A 25,422-nucleotide genomic window follows, 5' to 3' on the forward strand; every position below is an offset into this window, starting at 1 on the left:
AATGATTTAGTACAGCCAACTTTGAGATTAAAAAATTCTCAATAGAGATGGTCATGCAGGAATGCAAATTCCAAGAGTACAAATATGCAGTTAGGGCAATGATGCAGGCTTTTATGTCAAAATATTGGTGAACGTGCAAAATAAGGAACATCAGAGAACTAGTTAAGTTAACAAAGAAGTTTCCTGTGGTAATCTAGGCTACTTGCATATGATATTTTGGGAAACTGAGAATAAATTCGGAAAGAAGAAAGGCAAATTAACCTTGGGAGACCAGCTGGATCTGAACATTGGCAGTAAGGAAAGAGGAAAGTTTGCCTCTTAGTGGCTGGATGGAGGAATAAGTGGCATTCTTCTGATTCTTTCAGACTCAGGGCATGAAGAAAAAAATAAAATCTGACCATGTGGTTCTGGTTGATAAGGAATGCAAAAAGCGTTATCAGGACAGAGAAGGAAGCTTTAGAATAAACATTTTCCCCTCCCTTCTCTTTTCTTGCATTGTTCTGCTCCTCTCAAATTCCATTTTATTTAATTTTGCTACCTCTCAAGTTGTTTTCTTAATTTTGTTTCTTTTTCCTTATCCTCTATTTCATAATCCCTTGAGAGTTCATAGGCACTTCAGAGGAGATTCCACTGTTACAGGTATTTTTATTGATATAAATTCCTGCAGGTACTTCCTGAGTATTGTGCTTATTCTCATTATTTTATCCATTATTTTTTGTAATCACTGTTCTCTTTTTCCCTCCTCTTGTGCTTATTTGTTACACCCTGTCTAAAATGTTGACCATAATAAAATTGCAGGGCAGTGCCTTAATCTCTTTTGAAAGGTATATTGAAAATCCTATGGTTTTTTACATATATTTTATATCACACTTCGGCGCGTATTTATAACATTATTTTTGTAGCGAGTGTCTTCTCCTGGCTGCATCTGACATATCATGGAGCACGAAAGTGACTAAAAGCAACAGTAAGTTGTGGAAATTAGGTGTGGACTTTCACAAAAGTTACAGGTACCTCCCATGGTTGGTTAGGTTTTTTTCATAACAAGATTACATACTTTCTTACTTTCAATACAAGTCTTTTTAATATACAGTCTGCACCGTGTTATAATTAAGATCTTTAAATCTGTTTTTCTTCCTCAACAATGCTTGTGAAGTCTTGCCAGGGGAAAAAAAAAAGAGGCAAATAAACTGAATAAACATGTATCTGAAAGAAGAAATAGTTGCAACATAGAATGCCTCTGATTGTTGTTTCTGTGTATGCCCAGGAAATGTCAAACCAAGACCTGTGGAAGTTGTTAGGAATAGCCCTGCCATTGTAAACTTGTAGCAGAAATTGATCAAAGTAATGAGCTTCAGTCTCTAAAATCATGAAGGATGATTCTTTTCCCATCAGCAGGAAAATATTCTGGAAGCCTGGCAGCATCTGTTACATCTTAATTTTTTTTGCTTGTCTTATTTTGTGGTGTTAGGAATCCTGCACGATTTTAGTTAAACTTGGAAAGCTGGGGGACAGCTTTGTTGCTTTAATAACTTCTGCTGATCCTGTAAAATGTTTATATTTTTATGCCAATTTAGCATGCTTAATTTACTACTAAGGTTCACTATTCTCATTGTTTCACATATCGTGGTATGGACCAGCCACTCATTTATGTCGTTGTTAGCCTATGTTCAGCTGGGGAACTGGTAACCCAAGCAAAAACTACCAAATGTGCCAAAAATTAAACTAGAATTTTCTTCAAGAAGTAGTAAAGAAGATATTTGAGTACTCTATGATATCCTTCTCACTTTAATGACAGGTAACTCTAATATTAATCTGCTTATAATGCATAGCTGTGTTTACTTCAAAGCATGCTCACAATTAGCTAGAGGAACTTCAGCAGCTCAGGAAAGCAGTTATTTGTCTCGGTGCTTTACAGGTAGAGAAACTGAGGTAGGGTGAGCAGCTCCCTGATATAAGTTGGTCATGAACTTTGAATTTCTATGCTCAAGAATAGAGTCCCAATAGGGTTTGAAGGCTTTCCAGCTAATAGAGATTCTCTGCCTTCTCAGTATGTTAAGTGATAAAAGTAATAAAATAATAACTCTCCAGCAATGCCTCACATCACTCTCTTATACTTAGGTAAAGTTATAAACAAATTTTCAATTGTCTGTGGAAATATAAGCACGTAACTAATATTTTAATGATTTCCTCATTTTTTCCTTTCTCACTAACAAATAGTTCATTTAGTTCTGTGCTCAGTGTTCTTTTCCCCTTGCATGTCTACCCAACGTTTTCCCCTATGTATTTCATAACACATCCTCCTTTATTGTGTCTTCCTCTAACAATAACATACCAATGAGATGTGTAATCTTTCAGAGTGGGGAAACAGTTTTTATAACCCAAAAATTACAAGTTGGAAAATAGCGAGGAAATGTTATGCATATTGAAAACTCCAGGAGTTTGGGGACCACAGACCACGCTACAAAACTCCAGTGAGTGTTCTCTTCACATTCAGCCATTCGGTGTTTTCAAACTGGGGCTGAGCAGCAGAGAGGACCAACTCTGGACTGGCATCCTTACCTTACTAGATCAGGTCTTAGAGCTGGAAAAACTTTCAGCAGGAGCTTCAGCATTCTTCACAACTGAGAAAAAAAACAGGATATTGGGTACATGGGATAATACATATTATCCCTGGGAGGTGTGTGAAAATGTGGACTTTGCTGATTTTGTTTGCAATTATTACAATGATTGTTCAGACAGGCTGGTAAATTTTGCATTTTTTTGGTCACATATAATAAATTAACTTCTTCTTTGTTACTGTTTTCATTGTTAGGAATACTTGCAGGCTTGGAAAGAGAAGTGAACCTCTGAGACAAGAGATTTTAAGGGCAATTTTCTTCTAGTATAGTTCATAATTGCTTAATGATTTAATATAGGCACTTCAGTACAGGATGGCTAAGTGGTACCTGGACCTGTCCAGATTTTTTATTTTATATCTGGAGTAGCATTGCTTATATGCTTATAGCAGTCTTTAGGGCAAAAAGGAAAAAAGGTAATTCAAAGCACTGGAATTAAAAGCTATCATCCTTAGAGTAGTTTATGTTGCCTAGACTGTTACCCGTAGTGTTTTCGTGCTTGTTGCTACAAGGGGTTTGCTGGTAGCAGGTGGAATCTTGTAGTGGTTTTACCATTCTTTTCAGCAACATGTTATTCTCATGTATCCCTGTGTTGTTCTAATCCCCAGGCTTTCACATGGTGGTATCCTGAATAATACATTTGTATATTTTCTGAGAAAAAGTAATGAGCTGTGTTTTTTACCTCAGCTGTCTAGAGAGCACAAAGACCTAGAGACAAAGCAGGCAAGGGAGATGGTGACAGAGATGTTGTGTGGACATGAAGGGTAAAGACGGGGTGTTTGGAAAGGGAAGTTGAAACCTGTAAATGGGATTCAAAGAGGAGATGAAATATGGTAAGTGTCAGGCAAAGCAAATGATAATTCCAGCAACCTTGTGGATACACTGGAGAACAAGGCGAGGATTTCAGGAAGGAAGAGGAGGCAGTGAGACACAATGATTTTTCTCCATGTGGTCAAAGTAATGCCTTGGTGCTTTATTGTAACAGTAGATATTCCAAAGCACTCTGGTCCTTGGTGATTGATTTGTGCTGCAGGTTACACTGATTATTTCTAGAGATTTGCTGAAGGTAGGAGTAGGAAAATGTTTTTTAATGGCAGTCAGCCCTGCAAATAAGTGTTATAGCACCACTATGTAATTAATGCCAAATGTGTCATCATGCCTTAGTCACTGTAAGGAATTTAGGATGGATGCCTGTTTTCTCAGTGAATAAAATTACCGTTTCACCCTAATTAGACTCATTTTTACTGAGGACAGTGGTTAAAATATTTCAACAACACCTCCCTCTTCAATATTGTGACAAAGAGAACAGAATACGTAATAAATTCTACACAAAAAAAGAAGCAGCATCCATCTACGGTGATTTTAATTCTTTGTTGTATGATCAAGCGAAAAACAAGCTCTGTTGAGTAGCCAGCAATGCAGATATTCAATGTACTATTGTCTTCAATGGATAACTGGTAGTTTTGTTCAGCAATCCTTATGGGCAAATGCTTCCCATCATTGTTAATACCAAGGCAGTTCCTGGTAGGAGGTCCTCTGTCGATAAAGCTTCTCTGCCTGCGAATACTTTTACTCTGCCTTTTAGACCCTTGGTAAGCTGGGGAAGCATGTGCTGTTGCACAGTCTCCTGCCGGTTTGCAGCAGCTTTGGCTTCGGTGAGGCTGGCAAGGTGGGTAACGGAAAAGGTCTGAGGTATGTGAAAGTTTTTGTTTCATATCTCAGATCAGTCTGATGTGGAATAAAAGAAAAATAAGCCTATATATTAATCCTGCATCCCTCCAACTTTTTCTTCCTCAAAAGCAGTAACTCATTCATTGCATTCAGTGATTCTTAGTAATTGCAGATATTTGTTTATCAACATGTTATGTTTTCTGTATTACATGTATTGCTTTAAATGTGACATTTTATTTTGTGAAAGCACTTAGAGTCTTAGGCTGTATTGAAACAGTCAGTGAGCTCACAAGCAGTGAAGGAATACTAGCCAAACAAGAAGTCAGCATAAACCTCTTTAAAGATCTTTAGCCTTGCAAATTTATGGAATAAGCATTTGTTTCAAGCCTCCAAAAAGCAGAACTGAGCTAGTTCATGCAATTTCCATGTGTACTTTTAATTCATCTATCTTTATGTCTGCTGACAGTGAATTAATATTTTACTGTTACGTTAAGTTAATTTTTATGTGGAATTTGGTTTCTTATGTTCATGAGTGCAGCACCTTCAGCCTTTTCTTGTTGTGGAAAAAGATTTCATTCTTAAGGTGTCCTTTTGTGAGACCCGAGTGGATCTGAGCATTCAGAAAAGTAAGAACAAAACCAGAAGACCTGCAGATTCCGAATTGCGTTATTCATTTCTGGTTTTCTGTTTAAATTTTCACTTGCAATGTCAAAATCATACATTCTCAAACTTGTGGAGGAAGGGAATATAAACAATTTCATTTGGTCGTCTTTTAAGTTAGTTTGAAAATGCTGGCATCAATAACCCTTTGATAAGCACAAGCACTGAACAAACTAAGGGGTTTTTTTTTAAAACCCATGGTCTTGTTAAGTTTTGGTAAAACTTCTGTAAGCCTCTGAGCTTTCCCTGGAGTAATTCACTAACAGGTTTCTCCATTTTGCAGATCACTTTACTCTAGGATTGTTGAGCATTCTCAGCTGTTTTCAGTGATGATAAAATAGGTTTAGTGTAAGTAATATCTTCTGTTAAATCCTCTGGGAACATTACTCTATGTGTTTTCTCCATTGTTTTTTTTCATGTAGGGGAATGAAGTATACTTCATCCACCAGTTGTACATCTATCAAGCAGTTTCAGTCCTACATGTACCTTCTGTATTTTTATTCGAGCTTTTGGAATAAAGTTGCTGTAGACTAATTTATGAGCTAGACAGCAGGCCTGTTATCCTGCTGGTGTTTGTAATTGACACGGTAATGAGAGTGGTAGTGATCATACTATGCGGCCATATCTAAAACCGAAGTGCTTTATAGGATTGACAGCAGACTACATGATTCAAATATCAATTCCATGTGCCATCAGTTCCTTGTGATCATTTCATGGTCTTTGCGTGGTCATTAGTTCAGACTTGAGTCCAGTCCAAAGACAGAATTCAGGCTGATATCATGTTAAATTGTGGACTTTGTAAAATGAGTTGCTGTGAACAGTCCACTTCCCAGTGAGGACCATTGTGACACACACTACCAGTTCCTGCTTTCTTGATGATCATCACAGTGAAGAGGGAGAAAATGGATTGGGAGGTGTAATCCCATCAGGCCAGGACTGGAGTCTCATGGAGCAGTGCTGTGGAAGGAACTTCATTGCCTTTTCTGCTTGCGTTAAAATTGGAGTTGGCTTCTAATGTTGTACTTCCATGAAATTAAAGTAGCTGGTTTATCTTCCATCACATTATAAGAGCACAGATTTGATAAAACTGCACAGCAATTTACTTTTTTAAAATTTTTTAAAATTAGTTATAGTTTAGATTGAAAAAGTACAGGCAAGTGTTCATCCTTTGACCTGGAACCCTTAAAGGGGTCTTCTTGTCAAGGGCTGGCAAGGTCTGGCCAAGTTATAACAGGAGACCTGTCAGGCAAGGACTCCCATTCCTGGGATCTGCTGCTGCCCAGGAACAGAGTTACTGGAGAAGATGAAGGTGCCAGCTGTGAGAGCACTTTGCGGGAGAGGGCGTCATAAGAGATGAACCGATACAGGTTTTTGAATGAAAATCCAATGTCTGGAAAGTGCCATTAGGTGATGATAAAGTGTGTGAGAACAAAGGGGTCTAAGAGAGTTATCTACATTAGCAGTTTGGTTTGAAGGCATAGCATTGTTTTTAGGCAAATCTCAGTGTATTGGATTGGTTTGCAGAATAGTTTCGACACATGTTATCTAGGCTGTTCTTGGAAAAAATTAAACAAGAAACTTCAAGTTTGCTCCAAGCCCTGGTGGAGACATTGCAGGCTGAATCAGTGACTGTTTCTTTGGTTGATGTAAAACCATGCATGTGGGACACATTTAATCTGGGGGCCAGACTAAATGTAGTCCAAAGTGAAACCCTAGAAAAGTAGATTGTATAAGAATAGAGGCCTGAGAACAAATTGATTTAGTGTACAGATCCATTCCTATTGTGCCCAAATTACTGGCTAATGGAGGTACAACATATGTTGACAAACTGGCAATTACTCCATTTTTATCTTTTATTCTGAGAATGACTCCAAACCACTGCTGCAAGATTTCTGAGTCTCCCACCCAACCATAGATTCAGGGAAAGGACATGCCAAACCTGCCTTAAAATCCTGGATTTAAACGTTTGTGATTATGACTGGAAAGATTAACACCATAAACACACAATGGAACTGTGTCATCCTTGAGATTCCCATACATATCACTCATTCTCCTACTCATCGTTCCATTTTCCCTCACATTTTATGGTCTAGAGGTGATTTATTTAAACAGAGAACAGAATATCACTAGGCAGAAATCAATCTGTCTGCACAGAAGCTATTTTTAAAGCTGTTTAGAATAGCACATGCTTTTTCCTGAAATGTGTTCAAAGATCATAATTCATATGACAGAATGGTGTGTGTGCTCATGTAATTTCTGTTGGATATTTCAGATTTCAGAGAAAACAGGAGCTGCTTGAGAGCTAAGAATTGCTAAAATGATCAACATGCTATCATTTGAACTCTTGAAAAAGCCCATAAAAATGACGTCAGTAGTGGATTAATATTAAAAATTCAGGTATATAAGAGGAAATGATGCTTAAATCTAGGAAAAACAATAGGCAGTAAGAGCTTTCATATCTGGGAAGGATTTCCTTATTTTACATTTGCTTGTAAACATGGCACAAATTCTACTGAAATGTGGCCAGTTTAAATGATTTGCATGTCTGAGAACTTTCCCTGGTGACAAAAGTAGCAGGAATTTTATTTTTAAAACTTAAATAAAATGCAACTTAATCTGATTGCAGGGGCTACAGAAACTTCTGTTTCTACCCACTACATTCAGATCTATTAAACTGTAATATTCCCCTATCAGATGTGTAACGATGCTTCTGGTTCTAAAAGCCAAAGGACTCCTACAGAGATGGCATAACAACCAGGTCTCAGGTGGCTGGCATTCTTTCTTCTAAAGAAAATTAATGATTATTTTAAAATCTTATCCCCAAGATTAGTCCAGTGTGTAATCTGTGCCAGAAAAACAGCAGTGGTATGAGCAGAAGTTCTGATTGTTAAATCTTATATCCGTTTCTGGGTAGTAATTGAAATGCTTAGGAGATACCATCTCTTTTCACTACAACTATTTATCTGAAGTCTCCTCGTAGTTCTTTCCTAGTATAGCCCTGAACTCACCATTCACAACTGTTTCCTGGCAGAGCTATATTGTTATTAACATAGTACCTTTTCTGTTTGGCTACTGCAGAAATGACTGAATTGGCCAAACCCCTCTGGGTGGCAGATGACTGCAACATGAAAGGAAAAAAAAACCAGTCTGAAATGAATGCCCTGGAATGGGGAAATCGACAGATTGCCCAGAATCACACCTGAACTGTACATGAGTCAGCCAAAGGTCTGAAAACTCCAGTGTGACTGAGTTTTTCTTGGGGATCTTTTTTAAAAATTCAGTTTCACATACATGTTGTTATAAGTTTATGTTAATGAGAATTTAATGAGAATTACTGTGGAGAAAACAAAGCCTCCGGGACTATCTGTGTTTTTCTGTTTGCCATCTTTGTAAAAAAGAAAATGGAACTTCTCTTTTTTTTTTCTTTTCCTTTTTTTTTTCCGAATTCACGTTTTGTTACCCAGTGGCACAAGTACTTCTAGTGTTTTAAACCTGCCCTGTGGTTTAAACTTAGTTTCAAACAGAAACTGATCGATTTATTAATGATTGAAGACATTTAATAATGCAGGATTTCTTTGAGTTTTGACAGCTTGGATTCTACCACCTCATCTAGCAAGATACATAATCTAAAAAATGATGCTTGCAACAAGCACTAAATGCGAACTAGTACTTTGAATTTCAAGGTCACTAGTACTTTTTTTGCCCAGACGCTTATTAGTGCTTGGCACTGCTGATCTTTGCAGGCCAGAATATGGGTTTAAAAACACAGCAAGGTAAGAAACCTAAACACTACTGAATGACATACACATGGTGACTGAAGACATGGTTCTACTGGGAAATTAATTAATTCTTTTAGTCCTCTCATAATTAGGTTTGCAGCCTTCAGGGAAAAGCTATGGTTAGGAAGACAGCGAACAAGTGCTTCTAGAAGGAAGAAAAAAAAAGCCAACCTTGAAACACTTTCAAAAATATGACCAAGGAAAAATAGTCCTTAATTTATGAGCTTAATTAATATCTAAATATAAATGCCAACCTAACCTCTATCCGCAGTCTAAATACTCACTTTACTGTATTTTATGTGCTGATAAGAACCTGGAGGCCATTGAGGCAACTGTAAGAAAGGTGTTTTCATGCCACTATTTCCTAGTAAGTGCTAGTTTGCCTAATGGAACCTGAAAGCTCCCGAAAACACTACACCCACTTCCATGCTATGCTTTCATGTGGAAGTGAAAAAAAATCTCAGAAAAAAAAAAAATCACACCAGAATATCCAATTTATACACCTAAATCTGGAATCGGAATGAGAAGACGTGGTGGGTCTGTTACACAGGTTCCTCTTCACAGAGAAGATTTCAGAGGGTTTATGCGAGCTGAGGAAAGGCTGATTAGCTCAGGATGCAGAGCAGCACGGTTCACCTCGTTCCAGCAGACCGGGGTCAGCAGCCTCACAAGCTTGCCAGACAGTGTTTTCTTTTCCCAAATTAGAAGTTGAGCGTGCCAATAGTAGGTTTCCTGGTTAATTCCGAACTGTAAATTGAGGCAGAGCCAGGTGCCTTGGCCTCATCCCGAGTCAAGATAGAGCTAATCAGCGGTGCCATAGTGTCCCACCGCTGCCAAATTCAGCAGGAGCTGCAAAGTCCTGGTTGCCGCACAAGGAATACATCGTCCAGTCGTTGGTGAGTGTACACCAGAAGTCACCCCCTCTGTTACAGCATCTGTGTTTAAAAAGAAAAAATCTACTGATTAAAGAAAAAAAAAAAAAAAGGAAAAAAAAAAGCCCACAGCACTTTGGGTGTGTGCAATATCAAGACGGGAAAATGTAAGTCATAGTTAAAAGTACTTTCTCAGTTTGAGAACTTCTTCAGTTAGGAAAAAAAAAAAAAGTAAATTAATTCTGATATTCCTCTACTATTGGACCAAAACATCAGCAAAGTTTCTTTTTCAGTTCTTGATAGTCCTTCAGTACTCATATGACAGATACCCTCAGCCCAGTCACTATCAGACACTGGTTTGTTTTGTACGTGCATAAAACCATGGCTTACAACGTTTGGGGGTATGGAATGAATGTTGCATGTTGCATTGCTGGAGTCTGCTGCTAATATTAGAGCAGAATGAACAGCTCACTTCCTGGAGGCACCAGCACCCTTCATGTGCAAATTTTTTTCAGTGGTATCAGACATGTGGAATAAATTATCATAAATTGCTTGTGATTAAATGTAAAGTACCAGAAGGATTTGCAGTAGTTAATCCCTTTATTTCTGGGGTCCGTGAAGAGCAAATTAAGCTGAAGACTGATATGTAACTGCTTTTCATTAAAACTAATGCTCTTATATTATAGTACTGTTTTGTTTAATTATGGAACATAATTTTAGAAAATATGAGCTTTAGGAAGAAGGCAGTTAGCAATGTGTACTGGCCTATAACTACTGTTACTCTGTATAAACTACAAATAGCAAAAGTGGTATTAGAAACATTAAAACTTGCTCCAACATTTCATAATATACTAAATCTTACTTTGTACTAATATATTACATGGCTATGGCCAAAAGCAGGATTTCCTCCTGAATTCTGCTGAAGGGTAATCTTCTATTTCCATATATTTTTATTTCAATAAAGTTTTGGGAGACAGTTTTCTTTCCATTTAACTAAAATAGATGAATTTCTGACATCTGAAATGTTTTCCTGAGATAAATGTGAGCCTGTGTCAAAAAAACAAACCAAACAAACAAAAAACCCAAGAACAACAAAACAAACAAACCCAAACCAAAACAAAACCACAAATAAAACACCTCAACATGAAGTGAGATTTTGATAGCATGCAAAACAAATTATTCTCTTTTCTGGGAATCTGTGCTCCTTAATACTTTTAAAGGGCACATTTGTTTGGAAATCAGTCCCTCTGCAACATTATATACTACACAGTAACATGATTGTATCTGAAAATGGCTCACTGGAATGACTATGGGTTGTATGGCATAGTGTGAGACAAATATGAGGCCAACAGAAGCAGTGCAATGTGGAGATGATGTGCTATGGTGTTCTTGAGCGTGCACTGGTTTACCCAGATGTCAGGAGAACATCCACTTCCTGGTTTTTAACTATTGATTTCAGCTATTATTCACTTCCCAAGATCATAAAATACCAATAGTTTCTCTATGGCCTTCTTTGTGTAATTTAGTTACCGCCTGTTTTGGGGCGAGACAGCTGAATGGAGCAGGACAACCAGGGAATTGGTGTCCAGCAATTGTATTACTCTAAACTGGCCCCATACTACAAAACAGGGCTATTTTTTTGTTTCGTTCTTGCTATAGAGAAGCGAAACCCTGAAGTAATCCTTTCACAATTTATTTAGCGAATTTGCTTCATTGTTACCACTTAAGAGTGCTGAAATGTGAACTAAAGATAAACGGAAAGAGAAAGCAAGCAAAGTAGATGCACTCAGTTTCTCATATGGGTCCTTTCTTTCTCCTTCTCCTTTTTAGGTACCTACCAAAGGAGCAGCGCCCCCCTTGATGTTTGGAATGGAAATACAGCCATGACTTGAGATCTGGACAAGAGGTGCTATCAGGTTGGTGTCCTGCCCCTTCTGTGGCCGAGAAGGGAGATGCGAACAGCTGGAAGCTCTCCGGGGTCCGTGCAGCAGTCCCATCCTGTCGGCTACAGTTTACGGGTAAACCTCTAGGCTCGTGGTTCCATGAGGCAAGGTGAGCTGATCTCTTACGGCTCCTGGCAGGACAACCTTGTTCCTTTGCTCCCAGCGAACCACACCAGTGCTTACTTTGCATCTGGTCGGGTCCTTGACAGAGGCCTTCATGAGCCACGGTTCACCTGGTGTGAAATTAATTTTCTTGAGCTAGTCAGCTGAATCGTTTCATGCAAATATTTGATTAGTGCAACAGTTGGGTCAAGGGGCAAGGGTGGGACCACAGCAGAGAAGGGAGGAATGGCAGAAGAGAGAATGGAAACAATCTTCTCCCCCCCACTTTTTTTGTTTTGCTCAGATTCTTATGAAACTCCACTGTGAGCAGCGCTTTTTTTTTTTTTTTTCCCCAATAGAGGAGAAAAATAGAGGGGTTCATTCAGATAACTGGAAAATACTCTGTTCAAAGGTAAAGCAAGAGGTATTGGAGGAGCATGGGGGGGATGCTTTGGGTTGGTATGTGTGCTTCTTGTTTGCCCTATTTGTAGCAAACATTCTTTTTAAATAGGTGCCAAGCTAATTACGCAAGGTCTTGTCTTCAACTCAATGGCATTTCTCTGTGTGTCACATGATACTTTTGAATCACTGACTTCTGTATTGAAGGATCAGAAAGCTGGCATAGAAAAAGGGGAGAATGTGTGCCCACATCCTTCTTGACAAGGGAGAGCACTGGGATTGCAAGGAATTAGGGTCTGATCGGTCTGATTTCCCTGTGCACGTCTTCTTTTTCCATCTGGAAATTTGTTTGCTGGAGGAATTTGAGCCTTTTCTACATTTGTCCAGGATTTATGGGTGTTCAGGAGAATAGGCAGAGACACTCTGCAGCTCGGAGATTCCAGATATGTTCATGTTACATGTTCAGAACAAAACACAGAGTGCATTTGCAGTAAGTCAGATGTTTTTTGGGCAGCACCACAGAAGCCTGCTGTGGAGCTAATATGAGTATTCTCGATAATTCCAGCATGATCCAGAAGCACTGGACTTCAGTAATTTATAATAAGCCTGTAATATTCACTGTGAAATCTTGCGAAATATGACAGCCAAACCCTGCTGCTGAGAATTGTGGGAGTGTGGCATGCAGGAATAGGAAAGAGTGGCAATAAAACTTGTAGTATCAGTATGTGCAGTGAGCCTGGCCAAAACACTAAACGTGCCACTTTTTGCAAACAGAACTTGCCAGAGGTATGTTGAAGGCTGTGAACATCAATTCAACAGAAACAAACTGTTCCTGGAAGGAAGACTTTTTTTTTTCTGCTTTTCCACAAATTTTGCCCAATTGGCTGCCCCTTCTTTTCAGCAGGTGCACCAGGTTCTCAGGCGCTGGTATGCAGTTCAGTGTGTCTAAACCCCAGGGAACAATATTGCTTAAAGCTCTTGCTCCACCGTTTCTGTACTATGGCACTTCACACATCCTTCCCTGCCAGAACCCATCCTGTCTTACTGGTGAAGGTGGTATGGAATCAGTAGCAGCCTCCTTCGCTCAGATGGGCGTGCTAATAAAATAAAGGCAATGGGCAAAGAAAATATTATTCAGAGGCCTTGAGGTCCCTAGGGCTATGACTCAGATTTGGGACAAGGTGCAAGGAATTGCTTTATCTGGAATCTTTTGTCTTCTCAAGTGGAGTGTCTTTGGTAAAAGTGAAAGACCAGTGCACTCAATGCTTTTCTCCTAATTTTTAAAGGTGAAGTATGTGGATCGTACTCCTGTTAAGCAAACAGAGTCGTACAAGGTTTTCCATGTTGTAGATGTAACTTGGCAAAGGCTGAGGAATCCAGAGTTAAGGCTGCTGCTGCAGACACAGCTCCAGCGCCACTGAGTGTAACACAAGTACACAGTTCATATGGGCCGCCCGGTGCTACCCAGTTCTGTGTAATGGGTTCAGAGAACTAGCTCAAGTGTTCTGATTTAGCACGGGACTATATAAATACCTCATAAGATCTGAAAAATATTTAAGATTCTGGTGTTTACAAGATAGCAAAGTAGAAGTGCTTGCCCTAACTGTAGGGCAACTGTAGCAGAAATTGCCAGTGTGACATGGCATTATAAGAATAATCATAGTAAAATGATAATTACAATCCTCTGACCTGGCACTAATTTGCAGAATTAGTGTGGCTGATGTTTCTGAACTTTTGGCAGAGAATTCTGTGCATCCTAAAACCATTCCTTCAATCAGATACCACATGCTTCAAGTTTTAGGTTATTTAAAAGACTATTCAGTCTTGGGTTAATGTTATAATGAAGGGGAAAATAGCTCATTAACAAACAAAGCGACGTTTTTATACTCTGCAGTTTTCCAGCTAGTGGCTCTTGCAAGAGGTAAGTCACTTATATGAATGTGAGTTTTTTGCAACAAATAAATTTAAGCTTTCTTCTGACTGCACTCAGAACTGAGGTTCGCTAGTATGAGCACACCACTTGTGTTGCTGTACTGTTATTAACTGTGAGCAGGAGTTACTGAACATACTCAAGGCAGGAACCGTGCATTCAGTTTCTTATACTGCTCGCGCGCGCTAATGATCAAAATGGAATACTGGGAATGCTGCATTTAAACCGAGTCTGACAGGAAGGATTAACTGGGGTGAGCACTGAATTGCACTTGACCTTGAATGTTTCTGACATTCTGACAGTAAGAGAAGGTAAATATTGAATGTGAGGGACATCCTGAGGCTTTTATCTGAGCCCACTATATAGCAGGAAGAGGGGGAAGTTACTTTTACTTTTTGTGAATGCCTGAGGATCTGAGCATGCTCTGTCGTGCAGGATACAGAGCAGACTGCAGCTCTGTTCTGTGTCTGTTAGGGAAATGAGCCCCACCTCAGCTAAAATGGGCAAAACATCCTTGGTAAACAGAGCACTGGGCAGAGCTTACACAATTAGCAATTACTCCATGAAACCCAGGCTGGCCACTGCCCAGCTTTAACTGAACTTTTATCCTCCCACAACATTTTGTTTAGAAACTATTTATATTTTTAAACAATAATACTCACTAGCAACACCCATCCTGGAGGACATCAACTGCTCTGACAGCCATCCCAGCTCCTTCTTAAATTGGGAACAGCAAATGCCATCTCTTCTAGCAGAAACAATGAAAAGCCAGTGACTAGTACTTAATGTCCTATACATCTTCATTAATGAAAGGGAAACAAATTGCTCCTACAACGCTGTATTGTTAAATTCAGTCCTGCACAAAGGGTTCCTCACAGTCGTGACAAAGCGTTCTTCATGATGAAAAGTGACTATGTTGGAAAGCTGTCAGTCAGGGAATGGGCTGAGGTCCCTAAAGTCATCTCTGTCCTCAGATTGGTTTCAAACCGTATGCCAGAGATAAAAAGTATTTTGTTGATTCCAGTTTATGTGAGCAAGATTATACACTGGTTTTCTTTCAAAAATCAATCTCATTTTGTAATTTGACCAAAAAAAAATGAACCTTTAGTCCTCTGCTGCTTCCGGTAATGGCTTAGAGCAGCTCCTGGGGGTGGCCAGCGAGTGTTGGCAAAATAACTACTAGCTCTGTGACAGTTCTGGAATCCAGATTAGCTGGGTACTGGCCCAGAGTTACTTGAAACAATATTAACCACTGATGGTTCCCCAAATCAAGTGTCTCCTACCTTTCCTACCAGCATATTCAGCTCTTTGCAATCCACAGGCTCCCCAGCACTGTTAACGGTCTGGTTGTATTGCAGCCACAGCCGCCTCATCTTGAAAACAGAATCGAAAGCACCACATATCAATAAGAAGTGATGTAGATAAAACATGAGGATAGAATTTACTTTTGTTTCATAATCCAGTTTCTTTGGATACACTGAATCAATGGGGCTATTCCGGCTCTGAGAATAAGGCGTGCTCATGTGAATACGTGCTTGGAATCCCAAGCTCTGCCAATTCACGCTGGCATGACTAAAGAGATTCCTGCCTCCAGCTCTCTGCCTGTTCTCCTGCGAGATGCTATCGGGCCAGTGGGAGGGGTGGGTAGGTAATGTTCCTGTCCTCCGAAGCTGCAGTCCGGTGTAGCAGAGCAAACTGCCATAAAGTTCAGTTTCTGTTTTCCTGTGAGCGGCAGTTGCTGAGGGCTCTGATTCAGAGTCCTTGGTGGATTTTGATTTCAGCAGCTGACAAGGTTGCTGTTCCGCCGTCCCTCGTAACTCCAGCAAGACTTGTAATCAGAGCCTCCGATCTAATCACAGGGGGTTAAACTCTGTTCTGCAAAGCTGTGAGCAGTATGATCTGTCAAAATCATTGCTTACATCCCAGGTCAGTAAAGTCAACTAGCCAGTGTGTATTTATACACTTATACATACATGATTTTAAATACACTGCTGCCAGATAACTACGATCTATCAGTGAGTGTCGGATTCCCATGTGGTTCTAAAATCGAGTTGGTTTTGTCAGCAGTTTGTCAAACCATATACTGACAGTTTTTCACACCAAGAAGAGTAGTAGCAGAGCAGCATTGTAGGAACAGTGATTTATTGCACATGTTATAAAGGAAGTTGCTGTGAAGAATATTCATATTTATGATTTAAATGAGATCATCTGAGTTCTTGGGTTTTTGTTTTTTCTCAAGAACAGAATATAAGAAAATTTTGAATGGATCCAGTTCGTGTTGGCGTGAGGAGCGATCTTGATTTTTTGTGGGAATGTATCAAAAAATAAACTATGGGTCTGATTTAGAAAAATAATTTAAGAGCTATTTCAGGAGTATAGTCTCCAAACTCTTCCCTTTGAGTGTAAAGCAGGCAAATGTCTGGATTTGCTGAATAAAGAATGATGCCAGTAGATAACTGCTCGGAATTATTTTGACTGCAGCCAGCAAATGTATCTCATCACTATGGTTGCAAAAACAAACACCCACCAAAGAACCGTATCTGACACAGAGAAAATAATTAAGGGAAATGGAACAATTTGCAGCCTGTATTAAATTCTTCACATTCCCTCACACAACTCAGTAGTTAAAGAGGGCTGAACTCTGACCTTCACATACATATCCTGTTTGAGTTCTTGCCACTCTGATAGTAGCAAGTGGGGTGAACATTACTTAAAAATAGAAAGAGACTTGAGATGTATCCTCCTACTCAGAACTATTCCATTCCACTTTTTTGATGATGGATGAGAGGAGGTTAGAATCACATCTTTGAATTTGAATTCGAGAGTATAGTTTTACTTTTGAGTCCAAATTGAAATAATTTGGTTTTTACCTCTGATTTGGATGTAGTTAAAGATAAAAGAACTTCCCAAAAGTACCTTATTCTGAAAAGTTCTGCCAGTTCAAGTTTAATAAAATGAATCCATAATTAAGAAAGTAATGCAGTTCTATATCAGTAACAGTCTGGTGCAGCTGCTGAACCATCAGCATTTAGAGCCACACTGAACATGAAATTGGTGCTGCTTTTTCTGAGGATGGTTAGTTGTAAATAGCCATTCAGGATCATCTTTTCCAGGACCTGAGGTGACCCTTCTTAGCAGGGCAATCTTGAAGAGAGGAGAAGCCAGAGTAAGAGATTGTGCAGCTGTCCCAAAATAAGGCAGCACCTTTCACAAATCCAAGCTCTAAGATGAATATCATATCCCAGCCCGCCCCACCCCAAACCAAACCAAACCAGACAAACTAACAAAAACCACAAAACACCACAAAACAAATCAGCTCAGTGGTTAAGAACCTCAGTCCTCCAGTCTCTTATCTATAGTTTTATAGTTTTCTGCTGAAGACTGAGCTCAGTGAATCATTGTTCACTTTGTCATGAGTGATTCTATGAAGAAAAGCTATAAAGCTATACCAGCAATTGTAATGTCCTTCCTCTTCCTCCTTTCTCTCTGGAAAGATCCGATTTCTCTCTCTACTAAGGAGGTGCAATGATGAAATAATACATATAAAACTTAAAAATACTGTTGTCTTGGTTTCGGTTGGGATAGAGTTAATTCTCTTTCTAGTAGGTGGTATAGTGCTGTGTTTTGGATTTAATATGAGGATAACATTGATAATACACTGATGTTTTAGTTGTTGCTAAGTAGTGCTTATACTAAGTCAAGGAGTTTTTGGCTCCCACGCTCTGCGAGTGAGGATGTGCACAAGAAGCTCCATTCATATCAGTAAAAGAGTTGACTATAAGAAATTCCTGACAATATGCTTGTTATTCCAGACTATGCCATCCAACAAAAAACACCATCTTGTTTAACAGAGCTTACACTGAAACCTGATGATATGTGCATACTTAAAAAGGTACTGTAGAATTAAGTAATACAATTATGTCCTTCCAAAATCTTTCTGGTATCAGCTTATTTAAAATTAAAGAGAAGAGTTCCATATTGAAATTGAAGTTCATCGATAGCCACAAACTTTAGAGCAAATATTTGCTAGCTGGGAAAGAAATGAGGTTGTAGTTCTAACTTCCCTCTTCTAATATACTTTGCATCAGAAATGATGTTTAAATATACTGAAATTAATAATTTTCAGATAGTTTCTCTACTTTGCCTATATACTTTAGAAAAGTAAATAATATAAATGCATTCCCCGTCCCTGTCAGCAGTGAGAGTGACATCACATAAAGGGAATGTACACAATGCTGAAAGTGTCCTGCTGGTTTGTATTAGCTTCCCTGGTCAGGCACATCCTGTGAAGCACTAGTTAAGCTCTACCAGTTTGAAAATAGACAGATAGCCTACGTGAACAAAGAGTGAACAAAGAGTTCACTGTGGAGAGAAGCTTCCCTGCACCCAGCAAAGACAGCAAAGCTGTTAGGAACATTTAAAAGGTGGATGCATAGTCATTTCTTTTCAGACACAAATTGGTCAGTGCTATTTTGGTACAAATTTAACCTCTCCTCCTCCTCAAAAAGAGTAACATGGTAAGGAGCAGAACGAGAGATAAAAGAAATGAAAGTTATTATAAACAGTCTTTCTAAATGACCCCCTTCATCTAGACAAATGTTGACACACTTCCCAAAAGAGATGGGGAAACTGACCTGGGAACTTGGGAGAAAGTGGGTCCTTTAGGCAAGGTGGGGAAAATAAACGTTCTTGTGTGTATAGAACAAACGGCGGGCCTGAGAATGGAGAGTTCTCACAAGGTTTCTGTGGGACTTTGCTGCGGGTTCTCTGCAGCTGCTGTTCCACCAGTGTGAGCAATAAAAACCACCTGTATCTTGTTATTAGTTGAAAAAAAAGTTCATTTTTTGAGGATGGATTTGAAAACCCCTGTGCTGAGAAGAGAGTGTGGGGTGGCATTTCTTCCCTTGATAGCAATTCGGCTTCTGATATTGTCAGTAACAGCTGCATGTGTAACTGTGGAGCTGCTATAAATGAAATGAAAGGCAACTTCGATGTGTTTTCCCTTTCCTTCCTGAAGTCCAGCAGCTATACAATCCCTTCTGAAATATATGTATGCCATAATAGTAGCTAACCTACTTCTATTTTTATTTCATGAAATACTGTTTGAGTTACGTAGCCAAAAGCGCCTTCTTTTGAGTCCCTTAAGGAATTCCTTCTTGAATCCTTCAAAAGATTAACTTTTTAAAAACATAATCTTATCCTAAATTTTTAATTCTCGTGGCAAACGTTTGAGCAACACAGTGTTTGTGTATCGACAGGTGATGAAGGCGACAGCAGTTTAATGATAACTCATCTAGTGTATGTGTTACATATATCTCTACAGCAGCCAGTTAAAATTGAACTGATGTCCAGCTGCTGGTGATAATGAAGGTAGTAGTACCATTGTAGTTAATTAATGGGTGCTTTGAAAATTGAGGTCCTAGCGAAGATTAGAGCACAGGAAAAAACCCAAGAAACAACAAACAGCAACCTTGTATTTGAACTGTGTATGTAGTGAAAGATCTCAGCCCACTAGCAGTAGGTACATTGAGCAGATGGGTTGGCAGGACAGGCAGACAGCTGGTTTTGTCTGGCATACAGGTGTTTAACTTGGCTGCTTGCAGATTAGCTACTAGGTGCCAGATTTTTTGAGGGGATCACCTTGTTTAAGAAACAGTGGCTCTTGTCCATTCCCGTAGCAAGTTCAGTGAATGAGCTGGAGCCGCTATTTTCGCTTCCTCCCTATTCACCTCTTTGACACAGTCCAAAAACCCCATTCACCTTCTGCCAGAGCTGGATTTAGACAGAAGAGAAGACAGTCTTTGCAGTTATGGCAACATGGTTTTGCATTTTCTTGTGGTAGAAACACAAGATGAAGCAATACCAGATATTGCTGATGTTCAATATTCAAACTATTCTTAATGTTTTGTCATCCTTCAGATAATTCTTTTTGTTTGTTTCTCATAGGCTGGCAAACATTACCTGAACTCTGTGTGCCTTTATTTGAAAGAATGTTTTTCAGTAGTTCCAGGGTGAGCTAGTACTTGACTGCAAGTATATTGGGATTCAGTGCTGTGAAATTTTGGAGGTTTGTCCAAAAGTTAGGCTGCAGAAATAGCTGTATAACATCAGCAAAGCCAGTTTGCTCTTTTCCAAGTTGTAGCGAGCCATAAAATAAATGTACTTTATGCGCTGGTAATAGATGCCATCTGAGATTCTTCAACAATTGTGTCAGATACACATGATTAATGAAATGCTGTCTACTAGAAAACTGTCAAATGCAGACTTGGTATAAGTAGGTTAAATAAATTTGCCGCGAGCATCATATTGTGATTGGTGCACTTCTGATGCTAAGAGTGGTTGCAGCTGGAATGATCTGAGGCTGCTGTTGAAGCCCAAGTCCTCCTGTTGCATTTTTGTCCAGTATTCCAACCTGACTGCCCTGTCAAGAGCAATCACTTGTTTTCTTTCGCAACATCTGTCTTTCCTGTATGGAATCAGATCTATAAGAAGCTGGGCAACTTCACTTAAATTCAGACATAAATTTCTGACTGCCGTAAAAGGATATAGTCGAATGTTAATCTGACTTTATTACCTTTAATCAAGAAATATGAATATATGTAGAATGTAATATTTTATTCTTGCTCCACAACAGAGGCAATCATTCATTACTTTAAGGTATAAACACTCAAAACGCTATTAAAGTGCTCTTTCTAATACTGTGCTTTATGAATGGAAGTTTTGCAGTCAACTTCCTGAGCAGTACATTGAAAATGTAATTGCTACCATCAGGATGCAACTCGGTCTGAAGATGTTGCAAACATCTGTATTTTGTCTTAAAGAAACTCATGTGAAGACTCTGGGCTTGTCAACTTAATTTTTTAGCACTCATTTTTGTTGGCATGAGATTGTGGCAGCAGCCATATTCCATTAATGGGTAGCTCCTAATACATGTGTGTGTTTGTGTGTGCGTACGATTAAATAAACACATAAATTAACTTTCTGTATATACATTAAAAGTTAATTCTGCAGTAAATTTGTCAGACGTTACAATTTAAAATAAAGCTACTGGACCATAGTGACAGCCTCTCAAGTACTCTATTTCTGTGCGTACACTCTTTTTTGTTGTTGTTGTTTAGGAAGGAGGAGGTATCAGATAACTGTGGAAAAAGGAATGTGTTTATACTTGGGATGAGCAATCCTGTTATGCTGTTTCCAAGTCTGCTTTAATGCAGCGTGTTTTCATTATGTTTCAGAGAGTTGGCAAAAAAGGAAAAAAAAAAATGAAGACAGAGCCAAGTAAGAGTGAAATAAAAAATTAATCAAACAAAGCCCATGTGTAAAGAAGCATAGTGGAAAAATGAAAAATTTAATGCAAATAAGTATCTGTGCCAGTCTACTTTTTAGAGACTACTCTGTTTCAATGGAAGTTCAGTTAGTAGAAAAACAGGGTTATTAAAACTAAGAAAAGGGAGTAATTCTTTGAAAGTAATATGAATTTAACTGATGGAAGAACCAGGTCCATGAACTGTAGCGAGTTTTGTGAACACTAAATATAGTTTGAGAAGTTTGCTCTTTTAACTCTTAAATATCTCAGTTTCTACTGTACACTTGTAAATCATGACAGTTCTCCAAATGAAACATGTTACTTAGTGGATTTCTCCTAAAAACTGCAATGCTGATTTTTTTCAAGTGCTCTGCATATTCATATTCCTTTCCCTGTGATATGATTGACTAAAACCTTACCACTTAAGGATGTGTCTCAAGAAATGGTGTGGTACCTCTATACCTATTGTGCAGCAGTCCAGCAGTGTTAGCGTATTTAGCTATGACGGATCTGAAGTATTTCAGCATCTGCCTTTAGAACAGGCACGTAGCTCATAATGACACATGGTGTTTGGGTTGCATTTTAGACAACCACACTGCTTTGTCTGAATTAATCAATCTGCTTACATGATATGCTTAGTTACAGCCATGTTACCGTTTCTCGTAGGTGTGGTAGGTGTGAAGCTATTAGGTAGTAGCTTACAAATCCAGACCAGTCATTGGAATAACATATGGAACCTGGATGGAGTGGTAAAGGTATTATATAAATGCATTGGGTGTTTTTGTGTGGACTTCTTGATCTTTGTTTAGTGGGTGGCTATTAGAAATGAAATTTGGAAGTAGTAAAGTGGGTCTGGACAAATGATGTCCCAAGCGAGCGGTGCTGTTGTCAGGACAGCGGCCTGTCCCCGGCCTGCGTCTGTACGGGTGCCAGGAGTCAGCAAACCAGGGGCTCAAAAGAATCAAAGGGTAATTGTCATTTGAAAAGCAAATTGTAAAATGTTTGGCACCTTCTTTTCATAGCTGGCACTGCAGACTTATCCCAGTGAAGCCCGTCAGAAGACCAGCATGGGAGAGGGAAAGGACAACCAGCTTCTCACCACAGTCCAGCACCTTGGAGGACTTTGCAAGTTTGTCACAGCCAGAGCTTGTGCTCTCAGCCTGAGGCAGATCATGCAAGTTTGCTCCTCAACAGTCATTTTGCTGAGTGCCTCTAAATCAGTTTTTACAGTCATGCCAGTTAGCAAGTTGACAGTCGTGTTAACCTAAAACAGAGAGTGCGAGCTTCACTGTCCTCAGTCCTGTGAGGTTGTTCTGGAAGAGATGGTGCCTGCTCCACACTCCTTCCCTGGGGTACTGCAGCTCCCCATAGACCCCTCACTGATGGCTGAATGCCACCAGTTACACTTCTGAATGTGTCATTACTGCTGGTTTACTGTAGTCGCTGATTTATTATGCAACTCTGTGGTTGCCCTATAATCAAAAACCCATATGGCTTGAGGGAGACAGGATAGGGAAACCAACATCAGTGTAGGGTGGATTTGAACCCTTAGGTGTTGAGTTGTGACCAAAAATATTTGCCTTCTCTTTAATACACGACACAGTAGATCACCTTCTTACCCTAAGCAAAAAAAAAAGATATTGAATCAAAAGACCTTGTTGTACATTAAAGAATCTCAACAGACTTAAAAGAGGGGACTAAAAGGGCAGTCACATAGAATGTGATATCTGAAACAGGAGCCATGTTAAAAAATTATTAGCTGTTTACTGGCCAAAGAAAACAAGTCTGTGTTAGACATAACCTGCCTATTCCTCTCCTGAGGCTCATATACCAACACATGAGAGCTCTATAGTGGAAATTTACATTTAATTATGTGTTTTCTTACTTGGTGATTGTATTCCTCTAACCTTATTGTTTTTCAGCATTCAATATTTTAATGCTGCATCTCAATAAAAGATACCTAAGAGCACAGTCAGTCAGTCCTGCAAAATGATACAAATATCACTTCCACTTAATGACATGTGGTGTTATTCCCAGTGATCGGCCCAGAAGAAATATATACCTGACCCATGAAGATCTAATTTCATATCTCCACAATAGATACATGAAAAATGTACCAAATATCAGTCATTAACTGACTGTTTCAACTGTAATCTTAATTCTTGATTTGGAACCCATTCATTAATGATTTTATGCTAGTACAGCATTTTTCTGTTTGCACTTTTTTGTGTAAAGTGACTTAGTTTTCTTAGAAAATAAGAACAGCTTTACAGCGCACGGGTCCATCTAGTCCAACGTCCTGACTCCAAGACTGGAGCAATATAGACAAATCTGTCATGATTCTGTGCAAAACAGCAATACCAAAAACTGGCATAAAATAATTTTGCCACCCAAGGTTTTGGGCCAATGTTAAACACATATGGAACTGAGGAAAAAAGTTTGACCTTGCCAAGAGAGCAGAGGAGCTGACAAAAGGAGGAGTATATTTTCACCAGTAGGCAGAACTCTCAGCAGTGCAGGATCCTAGTTTGTACCTCATCAGGCAGAAGGATGGCTGAAACAACAAGATCATGGCCAATGAGGCAGACAATAAATTGCGTGAAGGAGTCGAAGCAGCCAGAGAAAATTCAGGAGTGCTGAGAACATTACTACTTCAGGAGCCAGATCATACTATATCAGTGTGTTCAGTGTCAGCAAAAGAGAACTGTTGAAAAAAAAATCAGGGAAGAATAAGAACAGAGCAAGAATAAACGATACTTCTGCCATGTACTCTCCTGGTTTTCAGCTATTTTTAGTTCAGGGAATTTCCTGAACCTCTGGAGGATTTTCTGTAGAGGGACCCTAAAAGATTTGTTTTCCAGGAACTTGCTCATACTTGCCACAATCTCACATAAATTTCTTGTATCCATTATATCCTTTAAAAATGAATTTCGCTATTGCCTGTTGAATGAAGAAAATTTACACTTTTGAAGCTGGCTCTTTGTATCTTCATTTCTTTGTGCCTGGTTCTTGCATTGAAAGAGACAGCAGTTATTCTTTATCTAATGCCTTTATGTCATTAATGATTTTGCAGCCTCCTCTGCTTTACCCAGTCTGAAGATTCCCAGCCTGCCTAGTATTTTTTATATTAAAGCTCTTGCAAATCTTTAATCATCCTGGTTACTTTTCTCAGAACATTTACCAGTTCGAACATATCTTTCTTTTAAGATGAGGGGAACAGAACTGCGCATAGTATTTAGGGTGTGGATGGGTCATGTATTTATACGATGGCAGAAAGATATTTCTTGGTTTGTTCTCCATTCATGATTCCTCTCTCTTAGGCTTTTCCATGTTGATTTATTTTAAGAGCTACATTATTTGAGTGTTTGCCAAAGAAAAAAAAAAGTAAGAGGAATGGTGAGTGTTTTGGGCCTACTTTGAAAATCTTGGAGCATGGTAAGACTTAGATATGCTTATTATCCATGTATTCTTCAGAAACCACACAGCTTTCTTTCTCGAGTATATAATTTGCTTAGAATTGTGGGTCCAATTTTCAAACAGGCATCTGTACTTGCATATGTGTATTTCCAAGGTCTGTTCATTGATACATACAAATCTTTTAGCAAAATGTTCTTCACTTTCAGCTGAACTGGTTTCTCCCTTAAATAAATATAATATACATTTTAAACCTGTAGCATTACATAGAAATGTAATGCAGACTGTAGACATTGTGCTTGGGAAATCTATTTACTTAATCTTGGCTAATGCGTGTATTATGCAGCTCTCTTTTAACATGTTCATTACATCCCATGGGACGTTTGGGAATAGGAAAACAATATATTATTCTAATCAATTCCGTAGGTTTTCTTCCATAATCTCTTTGCTACTACTGGGCTCTATTGGTGAAATCATGTCTATTGCCACTTCCTGTGTCATCTTATGTTCTTTTTTATTTTCCCTGATTCTCTCAGACAAACCTAATTTTTATCATGTTACTTGTTTAATTTAGGTTGTCTTCAGTGCAGTCATTTCTTCATAGCATGAACATTCAAGCTGGGTTTACCTAGTTAGCTTGTTTAAGAGTAATATTTTAGAGATGGAGTAAGGAGTTTGGCAGGCTAATTTACTGAATTTCCACAGCAAATCACAGCTTTGACTAGACCTTG

The sequence above is a fragment of the Caloenas nicobarica genome, chromosome 10, assembly GCF_036013445.1.
Source record: "Caloenas nicobarica isolate bCalNic1 chromosome 10, bCalNic1.hap1, whole genome shotgun sequence".
Lineage (NCBI taxonomy): Eukaryota > Metazoa > Chordata > Aves > Columbiformes > Columbidae > Caloenas > Caloenas nicobarica.